The sequence below is a fragment of the Lissotriton helveticus genome, chromosome 1_2 (assembly GCF_964261635.1).
Source record: "Lissotriton helveticus chromosome 1_2, aLisHel1.1, whole genome shotgun sequence".
Taxonomy (NCBI): Eukaryota; Metazoa; Chordata; class Amphibia; order Caudata; family Salamandridae; genus Lissotriton; species Lissotriton helveticus.
In genome coordinates, this window is record NC_136058.1 from 333,479,795 (window position 1) to 333,501,773 (window position 21,979).

The 21,979-nt window shown below is 46.6% G+C and overlaps 3 non-coding genes across 3 annotated transcripts; all 3 read left to right on the forward strand.

The window, feature by feature from the left end:
- The first annotated feature begins 1,591 nt into the window (after positions 1–1,591).
- TRNAC-GCA (transfer RNA cysteine (anticodon GCA)) lies at positions 1,592–1,663 on the forward strand. The gene has a single exon. It is a non-coding gene; the product is annotated as a tRNA-Cys (tRNA).
- A 15,966-nt stretch (positions 1,664–17,629) lies between these two features.
- On the forward strand, positions 17,630–17,701 carry TRNAC-GCA (transfer RNA cysteine (anticodon GCA)). The gene has a single exon. It is a non-coding gene; the product is annotated as a tRNA-Cys (tRNA).
- Positions 17,702–20,074: 2,373 nt separating this feature from the next.
- Positions 20,075–20,147, forward strand: TRNAT-UGU (transfer RNA threonine (anticodon UGU)). Its single transcript has one exon. It is a non-coding gene; the product is annotated as a tRNA-Thr (tRNA).
- The last annotated feature ends 1,832 nt before the right edge of the window (positions 20,148–21,979 follow it).

Sequence of the window (21,979 nt, forward strand, 5' to 3'; positions counted from 1 at the left end):
ATTCAGACAACTTACTCCTCATTCTCACCTTTCACTTTCACGCTCACCCTGCACTCACAGCGATCACAATGCACTCACATTGGTCAACATGTACTCACACCACTCACCCTGCACTCACAGCGATCACTCTGCACTCACAATGCACTTGTGGTGTTCACCCTGTACCTCACTCTGTAGTCACACGAACACACTACTCACCTCATGTGCCACTTCAGCCACCTGTCACCCTCACTGCTCAATATGCAATCTCACTCAAACAAGCCCATCACTGGCCATGCATTCATTCATCACACTCTGCACTTACATCCGCACCATATGGTCACCTCACTCACCCTGCAGTCACTCCTCTGACCCTACTCTCACACTGTCACATCGCTCACTGTGCACTCACATGGGCACTCCAGCCACCCACGCAGTGCAGAGGATTAATGTGCCTGCAACAAAGAACTATAAAAACATGAAACGTTTGTCATAAAGGTGCTATAGAGAGATGAGGTGTATTGTTGGTGAGTGGTAGTGAGGGAATCCATGGAAAAGAAAGAAATGGGGGAGGGCGCCCAAAAGAAATGCACCGTGAGTGACCAGTGCTAGGGCCAGCCCTGGCTGGGAGTGTTAGCCCCGCCCCCACCCCCTCCGAAGTTCGGGTCTAGTTGCGCCCCTGGTGATGACGTGTACCTGGTGGCGTTGAGGTGCACCTGGTGGCAGGGATCTGAACTGGCGGCGGTGACATGTACCTGGCGGTGATGACGTGCACTGGCGGTGATGACGTGCTCCTGGAGGTGGTGAAGTGTACCTGCAGTGCTGACGTGTGCACATCCTCGTTTAAGTGGCAGCATTTGGAGATGGGCGAGTTTGGAGAGGATGTGGTCTCATGGCCAGAGCTTCCGACCTTGGAGCCGGGGAAACTAAGGATCGAGCCTCGGGGTCGATTCTACATCCTGTGATTCTGGGCAAAGCACTTAATCTCCCAGTGCCTAACAAAAAATGTTTTATGAATGTGTGCTTGTGTAATGTAACTGGTGCTCATGTATAGCGCTCCAATACCTTCGGGTCGAGTTCGCACTATATAAATCTGCAACAACAAAAAATATATATATGTGCCGCTGTGGTGACCCCTATATCCACCCATCAAACCCCACACACTTCACTCGTTGCCCCTCCTGTAGGTTATATGATGGTGTCGCTTCGCTTCCCCCTCCCCCTCTTTTGCCATTTCATTCATGTAGCACTAGGCATCTCGTGGAGGTAAAAAACCAAAACATCCCATTTAAGGAGGCTTTCTGTCAAGAGGGTGAAATGTGATCATAACCGGGGCGCGACTTGAAGCAGGGTGACATATCTCATCTCAATGATGAAATATTGAGCAAGATGGGCGAGTATAGGACAGGGACAGCGAGGAAGGTGAAGGACAGGAGCAAAACTAGGAGACATGCTTGCAGCTGAGGGCTAGAAACCTCCAATGGCTTCAGGATAGATAGAGCTGAGCGGAAAAAAACGAACTGAAAGACAGAAATGTATAACTAAAGGTCACTGCTCGGGCAGGGCCACTGAGCACACATACATTGTTTGTTCTGGAGCAATGAAAGCAGCTGGGGATATAGCTCAGTGGTAGAGCATTTGACTGCAGATCAAGAGGTCCCTGGTTCAAATCCGGGTGTCCCCTGTGGTTATTTTAAAATCCTTTTCCATTTTTTACATTATTTTTTTGCAAAGCATCTGCCTAAACAGAAGTTCTTTCATGTGAAAAAGAACACACGCTTTTTAGGTTTCGCCTGGCGTCCGCTGCGCAGCAGCGTTCGCGCATGCGAAATCTTATGTTAGAACAGTACGGGGGCTTTGTCCCGCCTGCTCTTCCATTGGCTAGCTCCATAAATGGAGGCCAGCCATTGGATGAGAAATCTGTCCGTCATTGCCGGAGCAGATTCGTGGGCGTTCCGGCAATTTTTACTCACCCCACCCCTTTTCGTACGTCATGCGGCGGTGGGCGTTTATTTTTTTATTTTTATTTTTTCACGGGTGTTTTTCGTCATTTCCAACTTTGTCCCCGTCCGGCGTTGTTGTATTCGGCTGTCCGTCCTCCCTCCCGCTGTTCGTGTCTTTCTTCCGCTGTCTATGTCTTGCGGGCGCTGGCGTACGCTTCAGGCGTACGTTCGCAGCGTACAGGGCACAGTTCAATTGTTCACGCTTCCAGCGTGAGAGGCGTACAGGGGCACGGTGCGGTGATTCACGCTTCCAGCATGAGATGCGTACCTTTGGGTTTCCCAAGCGGCGAACGGCACGTCCATTTCAAGTACGAGCCGTACTTGTTCTTTTCGTGTGCGGTGAAAAGTCCACAGTGAGCACTGTATCGAGAGTTCGGTGAGATGTGATGCCGCGGTCTCTCCGGTGGAGGGGTCCCCTGAGGGCCTGCACCGCATACATGCATGCACCTCTCATCCCAGTGTCCTGTGGGCTTCCTACAGCCAAAGGTGGAGTCCACGTTACCACTTCGGGAGACTGTCCCTCAAACGAGCCTACATGTTTATTTACTGTAAACTCGTAGTAGAGCAGTCGGGTGATGTGCGGCAACATTTCTGCGAACCAGGTAGTGCATTGCTTTATTTATTATGGATTGCTTGAAATAGACATAAGAACTCCGTGGAGATCGTAAGGTAACATGGCGCTGTAGAAAAACTGCCTAAATATCAGGAGGTGGTTCTTGAAGATGCTCTCTTTATGTTGCTGTGACTTATTAATTAATTCTTCCTGGGATTGGGGTGTCCGGTCACTGCACAGTGCTATGGAAGGCCAATGTCTGCTTAGCTACACAATACATTGTTTTGCTAAACCAATGTAAGGCTGCGGAAATGCAGAGTTTGTTTGGTCTACCGGCAACTAGATCCGAGGTCCCGTCCAAGTGCTTCCGCATAAGTATTCATGTGTTTCTCACTAGAGAGGACCCCTCCCCCTGCCAGTAAGGCTCAATTACGCACTGGAGACTCAGAGCACCTCTTTCAGAGAGCAGCACTGCCCTTAATGCCTTAGTGCAGCCATGCTAATTAGAAACAGATGCCGCCCCCCACGTCTAACGATAAGAAATTCTGCAGGCACTACCCTGCACACTGAGGTTTCCTTGCTTCAACGTGTCCCCCCCCACCTCCTCGGAGCAGACGTCGCTCAGGGAGCCTCTCTTCGCTTTAGCCCCCTCACCCCCTCGGAGCACAAGTAACTTGTTTTGGGAAGCCCCCTTGATGTGCACTTTCTCTGATCCCCAGTGTTAGGATGTTTATATATGTCAGCCCTCGAGTCTCAGAGATTAGCAAAACCAGCTTTTAGCCCATGCCGCGAACATCAAGGTTTTATTTGGTTTCTTATGTATCCAGCGCCTGTATCGGGTTAAGCATTCTCACTATTTGCCTTTTTTTCGACCTGAATCTTTGTCATGTAGAAAGTTTTCAATCTCCACTGCCTGTTGTGGCTGAGACTTTCACTATACGATTCTATAAGCAAAAACCAAATATCTCGAAATAATCTTAAAAAACACACACACAACGCAAGTTATAAGCATCCATGGCACTAAGGCTCTCATTTGGGCTCCCCTTCAGTAATTGCACAAAAGGGCCTGGAATCCATCATCTCCAGGACACTAAGCCCCTCAGCGCCCCCTGCAGTCCTCTGGACCCCTCTCTCACACGTAGGCCACGCACCTGCCTGTCAGCACCTCATCAGCATGCTCTGGCACAGAGAGGAGACCGGGTTGAATGTGTGTGGGGTTCTGTCTGTGTGTGTGTGGGGTTCTCTCTGTTTGTGTGTGGGGTTCTGTCTGTGTGTGTGTGGGGTTCTGTCTGTGTGTGTGTGGGGTTGTATGTGGGGTTATGTCTGTGTGTGTGTGGGGTTCTGTCTGTGTGTGTGGGGTTCTGTGTGTGTGTGGTTCTGTCTGTGTGTATGGTTCTGTCTGTGTGTGTGGGGGGTTCTGTCTGTGTGTGTGGTTCTGTCTGTGTGTGTGTGTGTGGTTCTGTCTGTGTGTGGGTGCATGTGGCTCTGTGTGTTGCTCTGTGTGGGTGCAAATGCAATAGGTCTCGCATTTGCGAGAGATTAAGCTATTGGCATTGTAAATGACAATGCCATTTATTTATCTATTTTCAAAATCAGCCCATAAATAAAAATGTTGTCAATTACAATGCCATTAGCTCTAACTTTTGCAAAGGCGAGACCGTTGCATTGTAAATGCTTGTTGGATCATGTGTCCTAGAAAGGAGCAAAAGAGACAAACATTTAACTTTTTAGTGACAATTTCACTAAAATTAAGTTCACTTTGTCTGAAAGAGAAACACAGAAGGCGAAAGAGAGAGAGACACACACCGGGCGAAAGCTGGGCTGGGATCCCAGTGTGCACAGCAGGGAGCAAGGTGTGTCTTGTGAGTGACTCACACTGTGCAGTGAGATGGAGCAGTCTCTCGACTCAGCTGTTCAACATCCTGTAGATCCTGTTTTTTTTCTCTGACTCACCCGGACTCGCACAATCCTCTCTCCTATTGACTCTCCGCCCAATGAAGAACAATAATGGGTATACTTGGCACAGGTGTGCGTTCTTCGTCCATTATTTAGGCTACTGTACAACTGTGAGCAGCACGTGGCTCCATAGCTCAGGGGTTAGAGCACTGGTCTTGTAAACCAGGGGTCCGGAGTTCAAATCTTGCAGGGGCCTCACACACCTTTTTAATTAAATAAATACCAATATCTTGTTTAAAGGGGATGTCGATAGAAATATTCCTTTCAGACTTTGCCACTTAAGCTCAGCAGTGCGGTAGCAATTGTTTACTTCGGACCAGGACTTAACCACTTCACTGCGGCGGCTATTCCGCTGCAGTGCTAACGAATTTGCGCGGCTGCGCGGCGGCCGCATGCTCGTGACGGAGCCGCTCCGTCACGAGCCTCGGTTGAGCTGTGCTCGTGACGGAGCGGTTCCGTCACGGCCCGCCCTGCTCAATAGAATGCTCAGCGCAGGCGCGGAATTCGCGCCGCGCATGAGCGTTCTATCGAGCTGGGCGGGCCATGACGGAACCGCTCCGTCACGAGCACAGCTCAACCGACGCTGGTGACGGAGCGGTTCCGTCACCAGCACCGAAGGGGTTAAGTTCCTCTAATAAAATGAAAAGGTACATTTGTTATGTCCCTGGACGACCTTATGAAGTGGAATTTTAATAAAAAAATGAATAGCTACTGTGCCAGGAAGGGCCTGATGACCTCCCAGGCACTGCATCCAATCCACGAGGAACAGCTGACACCTGCAGGGCACCTTCAATTCACAAGGTCGTTTTGGGCCTCTAGGGCCTTTACATAAATTTAATTTCTTTATTTTACCTGAACACAGTGACATTTTTAGGTCGAGCCCGTGCAGCGCAGGAGCTGCTCTGCAAGGCATGCTGTAGGGAGGTAGAGACTTGAAGCTCAGCCCATATTTTTCATTGGCTTGTATCATTGTCCGCTGTAAACCGTGACTCTTCATTTGTCATAAGGCTTAGTAGTTCCTCCTTAGTACCACCTTGTCTCATTTTGTAACCTCTCGTGGCGACACCCCCTGTTACGTGTGTTGTTACTTGGTAGGCTTTAATTACATCCTCCGAGCACTATTTTCTCGAATAGCTTTGCACTGACTGTTTTTGCAGGCAAGAAACGCTCTCTCCTAACGCTTTAAAAAAATGTATAGCGTGCATTTGCAATGTAATAGGTCTCGCATTTGCAAGAGTTTAAGCTATTGGCATTGTAAATGGTAATGCCTTTTTAGGTCTCGCCTGGTGACCGCAGCGCAAATCGCTGTTGCCAGCGAGATCTATTGCTACTGACTTGCCTCGGACTTCTCAGGACTTCCACCGCTACCGCGGGGCTCTCCCTTCCTCATGGGAGCCGCGCATGAACGAGCCACACCAGCCTCTTCCGGCTGCGTCACAGGCCCCGTCCATGTCATGGGCAAGGATGCCTGACTTCCTGTGAGGACAGTGTCTGGGGCCGCTGCTGATGCCACCGCTACGGCATGGGCTGCCGCTTCAGTTCTGTCACATCCTGCTTCATGGGGATTCCTCTAAAGCCTACGCAGGCGGCCACCTAGCAATGCGGCCCCTCTTCAAGAGGATGCAATTGTACGTCCTTCGCACCGGTAAGACAGATTTTACACCTCATCTTACTCCCGACAGCACCTTTTCGTTTAACTCCTTCGACATACAAAGGCACTTTCAAAACATAACCACCAGTGGGGCTACTGATTTCCAAATCGTTGCGCGTGAGCAAACTTCTGAGATATTTATTTTAGTTTTTATTGCAAAACAAGTATGATGTGTGCGGGGTCTGTGAAAAGGTTTTTTTGGGGCGATATTATGCTTTCGGCGGGATCAAATATTCAGACGTCCATGTAAACAAGAACGTGAACAGCAGTCCATTTATTGGAGCGTGGACTGAGGCTCAAAGTCAAATCTCCATCTCCCGAGTCCACAGCTTGCAGGGAAGTTACAGTGGAAAAGGGCTGTCTGATTGGCTGTGCCCTCTCTCGCCACACGTCCTATCCCTCAAACAATACTACTTGTGGTTTCTAGTTTCCCAGTGTGTACATCTCACATTAGCCCTATGGGTCCACGTCCCTTTTTCAGTCTAAGTAGTGTTAGTGTGTCAGCTTCTGCCTTTGCCCACTTCAAGAGGTCTTTTGCCCAAAGTCCCATGTCAGGTACTGCACTCGCTTTCCAAGACATTACTGTGTGTCTTTTGGATAGTATGAGCACCAGGGCCACGAATCTGCACAGTAGTAGGTCATCTTTGAGACGTGGCATAACCCCTAGTAAACAGAGCTTGGGTGTGCACGGTATTTGGGGGCCTGCTAGCTCTGACATGGCTGTCATTACCATCACCCAAGTGGTTTGCTATACTGTACATTACAATACCATGTGGTAGAAGCCAGCGACTGCCAACAACATTGTTTGGCCGCCCCATCGAAAATATGGTGTAGGCAATGTGGGATGAGGTGCATTTGGTGTACATAGTTGAATTGGGAATAATGGAATCTGGAGTTCCAGGAGACCTGTTTGACATGTGTTGCGTGTTATGTAGTAAAATCCAGTCATAACTGGGGCGCAGTGGGCACCTCGGCCTTGCAGTGGCGTGGCAACATCCGATTGATGTCACACTTCTATTACATGCACGGAATCCTACACTCCATTTACACGCTCATGTTCAATTAGGGCCACTAAAATCATGCGGCACGGGAGGACCAAATTATGTGGCAGGGATGACTGATTTGTGTGATAAGTAAAGGTAAATGATGTGGCTTACTATGTAAACACTATTTCCTTTAATTAGTTTCTCCAACTGCAGGCACGACATGCTTTCCTGCAACATTCAGCACGCCATTTGCGCTTTCACTTTCCAAGCAGCCCTGGACAATGGCGGCCTCTTTTTTAAAATGAAATAGGTCTTGCATTTACAAGAGTTTGCGCTATTGACATTCTAAATGACAATGCCTTTTATTTATGTGTTAATAATCAAAACAGATAAATAAAAGACATCGTCATTTACAATGCCAGTAGCTTAAACTCTCGCAAATGCTTGACCTATTGCATTGCAAATGCTTGCATTAATCTGTTTAAAAAAAAAGATTAAATAATAGGCATTGTCATTTACCATGCCAATAGCTCTAACTCTCGTAAATGCGAGACCTATTGCATTGCAAATGCTTGTTTATATATTCTAATGGTAGTTCACAGATATATATAAAGGTCTGGGTCCTGGGCCGAAATGTACAGTAGCCAAACGTTTCAGTCTTTGAGCTGTGACCATCAACAGACTGATAGGAAGGTGTATTTGGAGAAAGGAATCCCAGCAACAATAATGGTTGACAACGAAAACCAAGGGGGCAGAGGGCAAAGGACAGAGTGTTAGTGAGATCACAAATACTAAACGCAGCAACACAAGAACACAAACCTCGCAAGAGGAGTAGGTCCAAGGGGGTGTTTGGGGTCTGACAGCCCCCAAAAAATACATTCTTGACTTGAGCACTGGGTCTCAGGACCCTCAGTCAGGTCTGTTTATGTCTGTGTCGGTTTTCATATCACCCCGATTTTACTGTGAGGTTTTAACTTGTTCTTTTTTCTGGATAAGGAATATAAATATATCTAGGCCGTGTTTTAGAAAAAGTGTGCATCGGATCGCATCACTTTTTTGATGCAGCCTCAATGCAAAATCCTTTTTGGTATTTACAAAGCCACACAATTGGATCATGTGCATGGCTTTATAAGAACAAGCAACAGAACGCAGCGCATTGCTAGGCCATGCCTTACTGCGCACCAGAAGGCGTTCCATGGGTGGCGCATTATCATTCTCGTGTAGCCAACTATGGACTTTAATGTAAGCCCATATTTACAAAAGTTAAAGACATTGTTTACTGCCAAAATGGTGCGCCCCCCTGCGGCTTGCATAATGACAAGAAATATCTGTATTTCTCCTTGTTACTTCCTCTTTGCATGCGTGCTGCATTCTGCAGCACACATACAAAGAGTAAAAAAAATCTCCAAGGTTAGTTGCAGGGTGGTACCCCTTTCTGGACATAACCTATCCTGACTTTAAGGCAGATACCCTTGCACAATGGTGGAAGGGTGTTTGCATTGGCGACAGTGTTTAATTTGAGCTTTGGTTTCTAGCACTCAGCGCTGGCACTTAACCGTCAACACCTGCACTTGTAACAGTCTGCCACCAGGTGGCCTGTCTGGCTAAATTACAGATGATCACAACAACTGTCAATTATTCATTCAATTTACACAGGGTTATTGGAATCATGTGATTGTGCGGCTGTGGCGATTTTCACATAATTATAGATTTTCAGCATTTGTCACATAAACCATAATCTGCTGCATAATCTGCACATTTTTGTACAAAAAATAGTTTCTAGCTCAGACGGTTAAAAAGTTACTACAAACTCAGCAACACGTGTTGCTGTGCAGAGGAAAGCCTTTTGCAAATGTTGAATGGTCACCTTTCTGTTGCTTATTGGTATTTTTGGGTGAAACACTGGCACTAATGAGGTGCGCCCAGTGCCCAAAAGAGGGTTAACAAGTGTAAAAAGTTGTAAATAATGAAGTAATGCTATTTTAAAATGTACCGCATTACACTGCATAATTTGCCTTTTCCTGCCACATAACTTCTCAATCCTGCCACATAATTTGGGCCTCTCTTACCCCATAATTCCAGTGTCCCTGAATATACAATCAAAATTAATATTACTTGCTGCCCAAGCCATATGTATAGTTTGGGGACTCGGAACAGTCTGCATTGTCACACTTGTAGGAATGTGATGTTTAGTAGTGGTGTTGTTACTGTCATTGGCAGCATGGCAGGGGCAATGTGCAGTGCCAGCTGCAGTGGCCTCCTGAATAGAGCCCAGGCCCTTATGTTTTTACAAATTAAGGACAGGTTGGCACTAGGCAGCCTGAAGAGCACTAGCGCATAGAGAGCCAGAACAGAACTGCACCATGTCTGTGAAGATATGGCTCAGTCCTGCTCTCTTCAGGTGAAGCCACAAGGCAGCTTTGCCTCCTGTGCTGCGTTGTGCAAATTCTTTCTAAATACAAATATGCCAATTATTGACCAAGTTTACCAAAAAAGTATCAAATCTGCACCCATAGAAGTACTCTTCGAATAGATGCAAATTTACAACTTTTAAATTCACAAAGATTGGCAGTAGTAGGCTTGGAAAGCGACGCCAGTCTCAGGTTTGAAGCACGCTACCGGCAACCAAACCCCCAAAAGGTGATGGGAGGAGTGCTTGCAAGTAGTCTAACTACTGGTAATCCCTGGTTTAGCATTCCAGGCCATTGTTTTTTGCTCACTGAGCCATTTAGGATTTAGCAGACGGAGTAAAGACAGACAGGGTGGTGGAGGCGGTAACTGCCTTTACTACGCCTACCAAATTTAGAGATGCTCACAGCCCAGCGGATATCACTATGCATCAGCAGGAGCCCAAAGGGCTCTATTTGTGGTTAGAGTGGCCGAGCAGCCTTATGCCTAACACAGAGGAGTGTAAGACATTTGTTATACACACAGTGATTAATAAATGACGCACAACAACACCAATTTTATACAAAATACGCTTCTTTCAAGATTTCTTTTAAGACCAAGAAATATGTAAAAAGGTAAGTATGTTTTTCATAAGAAGTACTTTTAACTTTAAAAAGTAGACACTTAGGGCAATTTTCAGGCTGTGCAATGTTAACCGATGAACAAGAATGCAGTTTTTCAGATAAGGTTATGACTCACAGATCCAGTCTTCGGGGTTTCAGGACAAAACCAGGCAAGGTTCCGAATGGCACCATCAGCGTTCTGCACCCATCCGCCCCGTGACGCTGGTGAAAGTTAGGTGGTGGGTCAAAATGTCAATTCCCTCCATTGGGTCACCCCATAACTGCAACTCTCCGTCTACCCATGAAACCTCAAAACACCAAGAGGACAAGCGCTTGGTGAGCTGCCTTATAGAACAACCATCTGCAATAGGTCTCGCACTTACACACGTTTTAGCTATTGGCATTGTAAATGCCAAAGCCTTTTATTTATGTTTTGGTTTTTAAAACATAAATAAAAGGTACTGTCATTTACAATGTCAATAGCTTAAACTCTCGCTAATGTGAGACCTATCGCTCAGTGGCGGATTTTCAGGAAACACCGTTATATATACAACAGTGGATGGACTATAACCATCTGAAATTGAACCCGGGTAAGACAGAGCTTGTTCTGACCGGGGACAGTTATAAATTTTAGGGCCCACATTACTGGCCTGTGGAGTTGGGTCCATCACCTTCCCCCTCCAGTCCGGCCAAAACTCTGGGAGTCTCTCTTGATAAGGAACTTACACTGAAATCCCAGGTAGGCAATGTGATCTCGAAGTGCTTCTTTCAGATGCGCAAGATCAGGAAAATTCCCCGCTTTTTTACCCAGGATGCTCTGATCCGGATTATAACTGCCACTGTTACATCTCATCTGGATTACGCGAATTCTGTGTACCTGGGCATGCCACTCTATCTGTTCAAAAGCCTGCAGCTGGTACAAAACCAGGCAGCTCGGTTGGTCATTCAACAACCCCGATGGTAATCAATTAGCCCCGCGCTTGAAAAATTACACGGGCTCCCCATCTCCCAGCGCTGTGTTTTTAAAACAGGCTGCCTTGTGTTTAAGGCCCTGCGTGCCAAAAGTCCTGTATTTATTAATAACCTATTACCCAGATATGTTCCCAATCGGACCCTTCGATCAGCCCATCTCTCCCTGCTATCTGTTCCAAAGTTCAAACAAGTGCGTCAAGGTGGCCGCCGATTTGCGGTACTGGCGCCACAACTCTGGAACTCTTTTCCTTTGGCAATTAGATCTTGCAGGGACATTATGCAGTTTAGGAAGCTTCTTAAGACCTGGCTGTTCCGGCAAGCATATAACATGGGATAGTGGATAGCCTGCTGTCTGTTGGTCTGCTTAGCATACTCTGTTTTCTGGTCAGCGCCATGAAGCCACCCGGTATAAGTGCGCTTTATAAATACCCACTAACATTAACATTATTGCATTCTAAATGTTTGAAGGCATCACTGAGTTTCCCCCCTTCTGTCTCCCATGGCCCCTGAAGAGCTTCTCATTTGCTACGAGTTAAATAAACAAGCCGCGGTCACAACTGCGCACAAGAGACCCTACTGCACTCCTGCAGTATGAGAAGCTCTTTAAAGAAAACAGTGCTTACAGACTAAAGAAGACGTACGGTGTAACAACCGAAGTTAAAGGGCCAGTCCTCAGGGGAAGTTACAAATGAAGAAAAGGTGGTAGTATGGAGGGACAAACACGCCTAATAACAAATCAGAAGCCATAATTTAAGAAGGACAATGACACAACCCAATGACAAATATGGGCGGAGAGTGGGTGGAGCTTCAAGTACATTCCCCAATACATTATGGCTCGCAGAGCAACGCACACGCTGCCCAAGCTCGACTTAAAAAAACATAACATAACATATCAAGTGTGTGTTTAACAACCCCTCACAAACAAAAAGCTCAGATTTGTACGGGTGCTTGCACCGCGCAAACGGCAGCCTTGAGTAACATATGCACACAAAATCTTCATTGGATTGCAAGTCGACGCATATACAGTGCTAAAATGCAAGAATTCCACTCCCACAATCATCTAATTGAAGGGGGCATGACAAGGGAGAAATAATGCAAACATATATCCAGTTTCACTCAAAGCCAGATCTTCGAAAACACTGTGACCTGCCTTTGCATGAAATACTAATGCCAGTGCGGTGGTGCTTTATAGGCTCAAGACTCTTTTTACACATGGTGCTGTACATTCATTTTTCCACAAGCACAGCGCAATAGAACATATTTTCATGTAGTGTTAAGCTGAGTACATGTTAGTTATACTGGGATAGCCTGTGCTAAAAGGGACATCTGTTCCCGGTCACCCTATTTGTTGAACGAAAATTAAGTTCATGTAAACACCAGTCCAGTAATGGTGGTCAGAAAATCATTTGAGATTGTTTTCGAATGGTGTGGGCTTTTCTTGAGTAGTGTCTCCTGAGTGGCTCCTCAATGGCTGCTTTCATGTTATTGTTGTGTTGACCTCCAGTAGGTTTTGCGGTTCTCCAGCGAGACTCATAGAACCAATGAGAGGGACCCAGATCTTGAAGAACAAACGTGTGTTCACGAGGTAGTAATATAGGGCTCAATTCACAAAAGTAATCTGAGACAAAATCATAACTTTACAACTTTCCGTATTCACAAAAGGCACTTAGGAGTAGTAAAGTTAGGATTCCTAACTTTACTACTCCTAAACTAAGACAAAATCCTAATTTCACAACTTTCGGTATTCACAAAGGGCATTCAGGAGTAGTAAAGTGAGAATCCTAACTTTACTATTCCTAAATGCCTTTTGTGAATTCGTTAAGTTAGGATTTTGTCTCAGATTACTTTTGTGAATCGGGCCCAGAGTTTGTTTAAAGTTCAGGTCTCAAGGTTTCCTCACGGGCTTTAGTAAGAAAGGTTTCTTGAGGGTTTTGTTGGAAGTTTGCCATTTGCATGTGTCGTATATCGTGGTACATAAAAAACAGTATTGCGGTACTTGCGATAGAGAAACAGCATCTCCTTGGCTTATCGGTTCATGTGTAATATCTTACTCTTATTAGAGAGTGGCACTTTTCAGTACACACAACCTGTCCAGTCTCTGCTGCTTCTTTCCCTACTTTAGACATGTCTTGGGAACTGAGCCACAAACAATGATACCGGGAGAACAAAAACAGGAACACCACTCAGGTGTGCAGCAGCAGTAAGAAGACCTAAGCAGCACCTCCCAATCCATCCTCTGGGAGTCCTTCACCCCTCCTCCAGGTGAAAAGAAAGTGCCAGTGAAGCTGGTGTCCTGCAGCCTCCGCAACAGGGAGTTGTCCAGATGTACTGCGAAGAAGTATTCTTTTGGTGCCTCTGGCATATCGAAGCACACCAATGGTGCAATGAGGAAGAGGCATGAGGAAGAAGGAGCCTTCACACCCAGAGCTCTACTTCCCAGCATGCAACACAGTGACACTGCTCCTGCCTAGCTGCAGGTGCCCTGAACAGTGATCGGAACAGCCTCTAGCAATGAATTGCTCTCTATTGGACGGACTGCAGTATATCCCTGTCAGCAGAGGAGCAAAGTACCACCACCAGGGACCATCTCTTGACTGCGCACAAGCAAGATTCCAAAAAGTAGTTTAAAAAAGAAAAATTGAATACCTGTTTTAAAACCCCTATTCTTGTTTTTAATTCAATTCCCAAAATATTTTTAAATATAAAAAATAAAAAAACTGTTTAAAAAATCCAAAACAAACCAAAGGCACTTGTTGGAACCACTTTTCATGGTTGAAAAGTAGAAAGGGGATCTATGTTGTTGCTCATGTCTATCTATTCAGCTGTGCACAGTGTGGGGCTGGCTGCAAGGCATGGCCTCGGGCCTGGTGCTATGTAAAGGAAACAACCTGAATAGGTTCACTTGTGACCACCTCTGAGCCTTCCAAACAAAATGAAGAGTCGGTCCGACAGTAGAGAATATAAACTGAAATTATTTATTGGTATTGCGCTGCAGCGGAGCCCAGTCTGACCAGCCTCCTGAGATGGCGGCAGAGGGACTGACTCCGCACAACATAACATAAGATATTATACATTTCCAAATCCCTAAGAACATGCCCAGGCTGGAAAATTCTAGTCCAGGCACTTGGCAAACAAAGGAGGCACCGAAGGATGAGCTACGGTCCTGGGACCGGGTACACTCTATATCTCCTCAAGGTTACTCTGCCTGTGCCCGCCATTCTAGAAGGTGGGAAGGAGCCTATCTAACAGCAAAGGCATGCATAATAGAGGATACATTCATTAGTGCAGCGGAACTAGGCATTGGAGGAATACAAACTAAAGATGCATCCAGGCAGTTTTCTGCTGAGGCAAGCAGTACAAAGGAGAAGCTTAGCTTCGATCATAGAACAAAATGGTGGTTACTAATAAAATGGTGCCCCTTGGATGGAGATCTACCCTGCTGTGCATGGCTTTGGCAATGCTAGGTGTGGGGTTTTCCGCGCGGCCTGGCCTGTACAAATTCAAACGGACAGACAATGATAGAGTACTATGCAAAGTGAAAGACTGTTCAGGACAAAAGAGCACACTAACAAGCTTGTTGTAAGTCAGAGTCCTAGACCTGTGAGCAAATTTCAGAGTGATAGTCATACAGTTATGTACTGACAACCATGACTCTGTGACCATAGGAAGGCACGAGGTCATAAGGTTAAAAGTAGACTACATATAAGTAGCATAAAGTATAACCCACAGGGAAGTTGTGGAAGACAATTATTCCTCCCATCTTTGTTGCAAAAAAAAATGTTCATTGACATTGGTCAGTTTGTTAAAAATACCAATGAGCAGGTCGGTACTGGCCGTAGCGGGCACTGGGCATTTGCCTGGTGGGCCACCAGGGTGGGGGATGGTTTTTCGACCCGGGAGGCTGTCTTTGTTACCAGGGAGTGGTTTTGCAGCATATCTGCAATTTCGCCCCCCTGTAACAAAAGGGGCTACAGTGTTTTACACGTGTCTCACCCACCTCCACTCCCCCCGTGGCCGGCCTGACTCAATTGCCAGGGCCAGTTTGTGTTCCCAGTCCGGCCCTGCCAATGAGTTTGGTAAAAGTCGGTGTGTAAATTGCAACCACTTTTACCAAGTGCATTTTTAATAAATGGCGCAGAGAGTCATTATCGACTGTGAAACTTAAGGATGTGTCGAGAGATAGTAGAGTTGCTGTTTGGTGTAGCAATAAAACATAGCCATTCTTTGTCTGGTGTGGATGACGACTTGAACGAGAAGAGAAAAAAGTCTGACTTCTGGGGATTGAAGTTGTGGTTCGTTGTTTTCTAGAACTGTAATCTGTCCAGAACTGAGGCCGTTAGTGAGATGTCAGCCAGTGAAGAGACTTTCAAATAGAACTGTCACTGTCAAATTGATTATATGATATGTCCAAGCCCTTTAAAGGAACTGTTAGACCTGTCAGACTTAGGGTGGTCTTTCCCTAAACTTTTTGTCTTCACCTCTGCTATTTTTGCTGATCTCATTTTTGCAGGTCTTAGGACTCTGCACACCTTACCCCTTCTAACCAGTGCTAAAGTGCTTGAACCATGCCTCACGAAAGCAATGGGCTTATGGCCCCGCAGACCTTGCCGCTTTAAGCTCCCACCTCCCTGAAGGGTAGGGGACCCCTTAAGGCTTGGGGGCCCCACTACGTGTAACAGGGTGCAGGGGTCTATGCTATGTCCCTGCTTTAGAAAGCAAAAGAGTACTGATTACACTACACTTTCAACCACTCTTGGCTTTTCACCTGAGAGCATTTTGGGCCTCATTTATGAAAAGTGTTGCTTCGCTTGTTGAAAACAGCGATGAAACACTTTTCATTTCACCCTCCTTGCGACAACTTGGATGTGCCATGTTTACAGCACGGCGCTCCATGTCGCAAGGATTAACCAGATAAGGCAGGAATCATGACGTATCTGGTGGCGCAGTAATGATGCATTGGCGGAGTGTGTCGCAAAACAGACACAACTCCAGCAATGTGTCATTACACATGGGCGAGTCCCATATAAAAGAACCTGCGTCAGTCCTTATGCCTGCTGTGAAGCAGGCATAAGGATTTGCCTCAGTGAACCGGTAGAAGTGGTGCAGTGAAGTCTCGTAGATTTGCCTTCGCCAATTCTGTGAGCCTTTTTTACAGGGGAACGCCCAACCTGCATACATTATACCTGACACTGGCATAATGTGGCACTGGGGCTTACAAAGTGACGCATCTGCCTAGGTGCGTCACTTTGTAAATTGGGCTCAGAGTGGTGCATCTGTTAGGATGCCGCAGCGCCACAAAAGGTGATGCAACAGCGGCGTAAGGCCTTCATAAATTAGGCCCTTTGTTTGCTAGCCTCTTTTAAAAGTGTTTCTAGCCTAGAAGTTGTACATTAGGGCTTGATCTTAATACAAGGAAAAGGGGGGACCCAGGGGGAGCAGGGCGCAAGCCCGTCTCCCCCATCCATTGCGTCCATCCCTCGCTCCCCCTGTGGGACTCTGATAATCCCTCATCATGCGCTTGGTAGAGTCCTCCGGGTACGTGTACCTGCGGCGGTGATAACGTGAACCTAGCCGCGGTGACGTGTGCCTCCGGTGGTGATTACGTGTCGCTGGCGGTGATTACGTGTCCCTGGCGTCGGTGACATGTACCTGGCGGCGGTGACGTGCGCACCTCCTAGTTTCACTGGCAGTGTTTGTGGATGGGCCGCTGTAGTCACCCCCATCAAACCCCCATACACCACTCGTTGCCCCTCCTGTTGGATATATTTTATTTATTTATTTAATACATTTTTATAAAGCGCTGACTTTACCCGAAGGTGTCAGAGCACTGTACAATAGAACAAGTTACGTTACATGAGAGAACTGTTGCAGGAATAGAACAAACAAAAATAGCAGGCCATAGAATCCGAGCAACGCAGGCAAAAGGCACACAATCTCAAGCACAGCATGCACAGACTGTACAAGCAAAAGTAAGAATAAATATGACACATTTTACAATGACTAAAGAACTTCCTGGCAGGGTCTGAGAAGGAGGGAATTAGTTCTGAAAGTGTCTTTGGAATAAAAGAGATTTGAGGTCTGCTTTGAAGATCTGGATGGAGGTGATGGCACGGAGAGAAGGAGGAAGCGAGCTCCAGGTTCTCACCGCATTACCTGAGAACGATTGGCGTCTCGCGGAGGTAAAATCACAAACATCCTATTTAAGAAGGCTTACTGTCCGCATTCAGAGGGTGAAACGTCATCGTGTTCTGGGCGCGCCTTGAAGCAGGGCCACGTAGCTCAGTGGTGAAATAAAGAACAAGACGGGTGAGTATAGGTCAGGTACACCAAAGAGGTGAAGGACCGGAACAGAACTAGGAGACATGTTTGCAGCTGAGGGCTAAAACCCCCCAATGGCTTCAGGATAGAGCTGAGCGGAAAAAACGAACTACAAGACGGAAATGTAAAACTAAAAGCTGTTGCACAGGCAGGGCCACTGAGAACAAATATGTTTGTTATTGTCGAGAGCTGTAACAGGAGGGGATATAGCTCAGTGGTAGAGCATTTGACTGCAGATCAAGAGGTCCCTGGTTCAAATCCGGGTGTCCCCTTCAGAATTCTTTTCAATCCTTTTTACAATATTTTGTGCAAAGCCTAAAAATGAAGTTCGTTGCTGCGAAAAAGTCCAAAATTAAAATAACGCAAGCTTTTTGGATCATGTTTCCTACAAACGACCAACCGATTCAAACATTTAACTTTATACTGACAAGTTGACTAAAGCTAAGGCACTTTGTCTGAGAGATACACGAGGCGAAAGAGAGAGAAACACAGAAGGTGAAAGAGAGAGCGAGACACAAAGGGAGCGAAAGCGAGATCCCCAAGTGTTTGGAAGCATGTTATCACCCTCAGAAGGATGAAGAGATAAGTTGGCATTCTGTGGGTTGAAGCTGGGATGCTCAGTATCGTTTGCTCTCTCTCTCTTATACTATTCTTAAGTCCTAACACAAGCTTTTAAAAGTGGACGCACCCTTTTACATCACCCAAGACAGAAGTTTCTGTTTAATGTAAGACTTCCCTATTCCAATGTTTGCAAAGTTTGTGAAAGGTGTAGGTTTGCTGATCAATAGACTACGAGAAATCTAATCTACTAAACAGAAATTTAAAAGAGGCTCGCTCCGGTTCTGAAAGTAAGCGGTGAGGGCCCCTGTCTACAGCAAGAGATTGTGAAATGTCCACCTTCCCCCTTTAAGACTAAGTTACATTCTCTGGATCTAGAACAGGTTGAAAGCGGTGAAGGATGCTCGGTGTATTCGGATCAGTGGCAGCCACGTGACAGTGGGAGGTGGGTACCAACATCCATGGCCAGTGTAAGGCCTTCCGTAGAGCACCACTAAGGTTTGGGAATATTTCCTTTGCGCCCCTTCAAACCTTTGTATTTTTGTTGAACATTTATGTCACAAGTGTGCTCTAAAAGTCACAATTTGTTGATTTTTTTTCTCAGTGTGAACACCCCTCCCCAAGATCCTATTAGGTAGGTTCCCCAGCTAACATTGCTTCCAAGCTGGCCCGGTGGTAGCCCTGAGAACAGCGAGCACTGCGATGGTGGCTCAATGGTGCCCAACCTCTTTAGAAACATTTTGGGCAATTGCACACATTTGTTCATATGTTGATTAATTAACGAATGTAGTTTTAAAAATTGAGCACTGCCTAATAGCAGCTCCTGTTATATATGGCACTCAGAAAAGATAGAAGGGAAAACCCTTGGAGAGAGGAGAGGAGCAAGAGGGCCCACACTTGATTTCGCCCAGGGCGCTCGCTGGCTCCGCCCCCACATGCATACACAGGCTCCATCACTATCTTGTAAACGTTGGGGCATATTATCAAGACAATTATCGCCGCTTTAGCGTCCGTTTTCGGGTGAAAAGCAGTGATAATTGTGTCGCACTATCAGCAAGGACACGCTAGCGCGTGAGTCATTGCCTCAGCGCCCATTTTCATAACGCCCAACCTTGCAACGCTAATTATATGCAAAGTGGGCGTACCTTACTAAAATAACCTGGAAAATGTCTCTAACACAACTATCTCCTATCATCAATCGTGCCGCAAACCCGCGTAACGATATGAAAAGTAGCGCTAACCGTGCTTATCGCTGGTTTCTTAACGCCTTACAATCTGACTTAGCCATTATATCCTAAGGGAGGTGGATTGTATGGATGAGTCCACCCTGCCCTATCTACAAGGATTTGTCTATCGCTGTGCTTTTATCGCTGGATTCCCAGCGATAATCGCACATTTTTCCGCTATCGCTGGTTTTTTTATTGCCTTGGAGTCAGACGTTGAAGATAACGCGCTAACTCGTCGTTATAAACCAGCGATAGACGGCGATATTCAAATTTGCGCTAAGCGCGAATTACGATATTTACCGCTACCCGTTGATAATATGCCCCGTTGTCTTCCATTTCCTTGCTGTCTATACCTGCTTCTCCCATCGAGCGGATCTCTTCCCATCAGTGGACATTATGAATCTTACCAGCCAGATCCCGGGGTGCCTCGGGAAAGCACCTAGTGGGCGTGGTTCCTGCAGATAAAAATGTGTAAATGACAATGTTGCACCAACTTTATGAAGGCCGTGTCCTTTCATGTAGGATAGGTGTTTAACCTGCCTTGCACTTTCTTCTGCCTGCACCTGCCATGCTCTTAAATGTGAATATTAAAGAACAGCAGCTGGGGGGCGGCTCCCAGTGTGCACAGCAGGGAGCAAGGTGTGTCTTGCGAGTGACTCACACTGTGCAGTGAGATGGAGCAGTCTCTGGACTCAGCAGTTCAACATCCTGTAGATCCTGTTTTCTTTCTTTGACTCACCCGGACTCTCACAATCCTCTCTCCTGTTGACTCTCCGCCCAATGAACGACAATGATATTTCTGCCAAAGGTGTGTGCTCTTCGCCCATTATATAGGCTACTGCAGCAATGAGAGCAGTGCGTGGCTCCATAGCTCAGGGGTTAGAGCACAGGTCTTGTAAACCAGGGGTCGCGAGTTCAAATCTCGCTGAGGCCTCACCCACCTTTTTAATGAAAATAAATAGCAATATCTTGTTTGATAGGGGATGCCGATAGAAATATTCCTTTCAGACTTTGCCACTTAAGCTCAGCAGTGCTGCAGCAATTGTTCACTTCGGACCAGGACTGAAGTTCCTCTCAAATACAATGAAAAGGTAAATTTGATATATCCTTGGCCGACTTTATGATATGGTATTTTAATAAAAAATGAATAGCTAGTTTGCCAGGAAGGGCCTGCTGACCTCCCAGGCACTACATCCAATCCACGAGGAACAGCCGTCACCTGCAGGGCACCTTCAGCTCACAAGGTCATTTTGGGCCTCTAGGGCCTTTACATAAGTTACATTTCTTTATTTTTCCTGAACACAGAGACATTTTTAGGTCGAGCCCGGGCAGCACATGCGCTGCTCTGCAAGGCATGCTGTAGGGAGGTAGGGACTTGAAGCTCCGCCCATATTTTTCATTGGCTTGTATCATTGTCCACTGTAAACTGTGGCTGTTCATTTGTCATAAGGCTTAGTAGTCCCTCCTTAGTACTACCTTGTCTCATTTTGTAACCTCTCGTGGCGACACCCCCTGTTATGTGTGTTGTTACTTGGTAAGCTTTCATTACATCCTCAGAGCACTATTTTCTTAAAAAGCTTTGTCCTGCCTGTTTTTGCAGGCAGGAAACGCTCTCTCCTAACGCTTTAAAAAAATGTATAGCGCGCATTTGCAATGTAATAGGTCTCGCATTTGCAAGAGTTTAAGCTATTAGCATTGTAAATGATAATGCCTTTTTAGGTCTCGCCTGGCGACCGCAGCACAAAGCGCTGTTGCCAGCGAGATCTATTGCTACTGACTTGCCTCGGGCTTCTCAGGACTTCCACCGCTACCGCGGGGCTCTCCCTTCCTCATGGGAGCCCCGCATGAACGAGCCACACCAGCCTCTTCCGGCCGCACCACAGGCCCCGTCCATGTCACGGGCAAGGATGCCTGACTTCCTGTGAGGACAGTGTCTGGGGCCGCTGCTCATGCCACTGCCACGACATGGGCTGCCGCTTCAGTTCTGTCACATCCTGCTTCATGGGGACTCCTCTAAAGCCTAGGCGGGCGGCAATCTAGCAATGCGGCCCCTCTTCAAGAGATGCAATTGTACGTCCTTCGCAACGGTAAGACAGATTTTACACCTCATCTTACTCCCGACAGCACCTTTTCGTTTAACCCCTTCGACATACAAAGACACGTTAAAAAAATATCCGCCAGTGAGCAAACTTATGTGATATTTATTTTAGTTTTTATTGCAAAACAAGTATGATGTGTGCGGGGTCTCTGAAAAATTTCTTTTTGGGAGATGTTATGCTTTCGGCAGGATCAAATATTCAGACGTCCTTGAAAACAAGAACGTGAACAGCAGTCCATTTATTGGAGCGTGGACTGAGGCTCAAAGTCAAATCTCCATCTCCCGAGTCCACAGCTTGCAGGGAAGTTACAGTGGAAAAGGGCTGTCTGATTGGCTGTGCCCTCTCTCGCCACACGTCCTATCCCTCAAACAATACTACTTGTGGTTTCTAGTTTCCCACTGTGTACATCTCACATTAGCCCTATGGGTCCACGTCCCTTTTTCAGTCTAAGTAGTGTTAGTGCGTCAGCTTCTGCCTTTGCCCACTTCAAGAGGTCTTTTGCCCAAAGTCCCACGTCAGGGACTGCACTCGCTTTCCAAGACATTACTGTGTGTCTTTTGGATAGTATGAGCACCAGGGCCACGAATCTGCACAGTAGTAGGTCATCTTTGAGACGTGGCATAACCCCTAGAAAAAAGAGCTTGGGTGTGCACGGTATTTGGGGGCC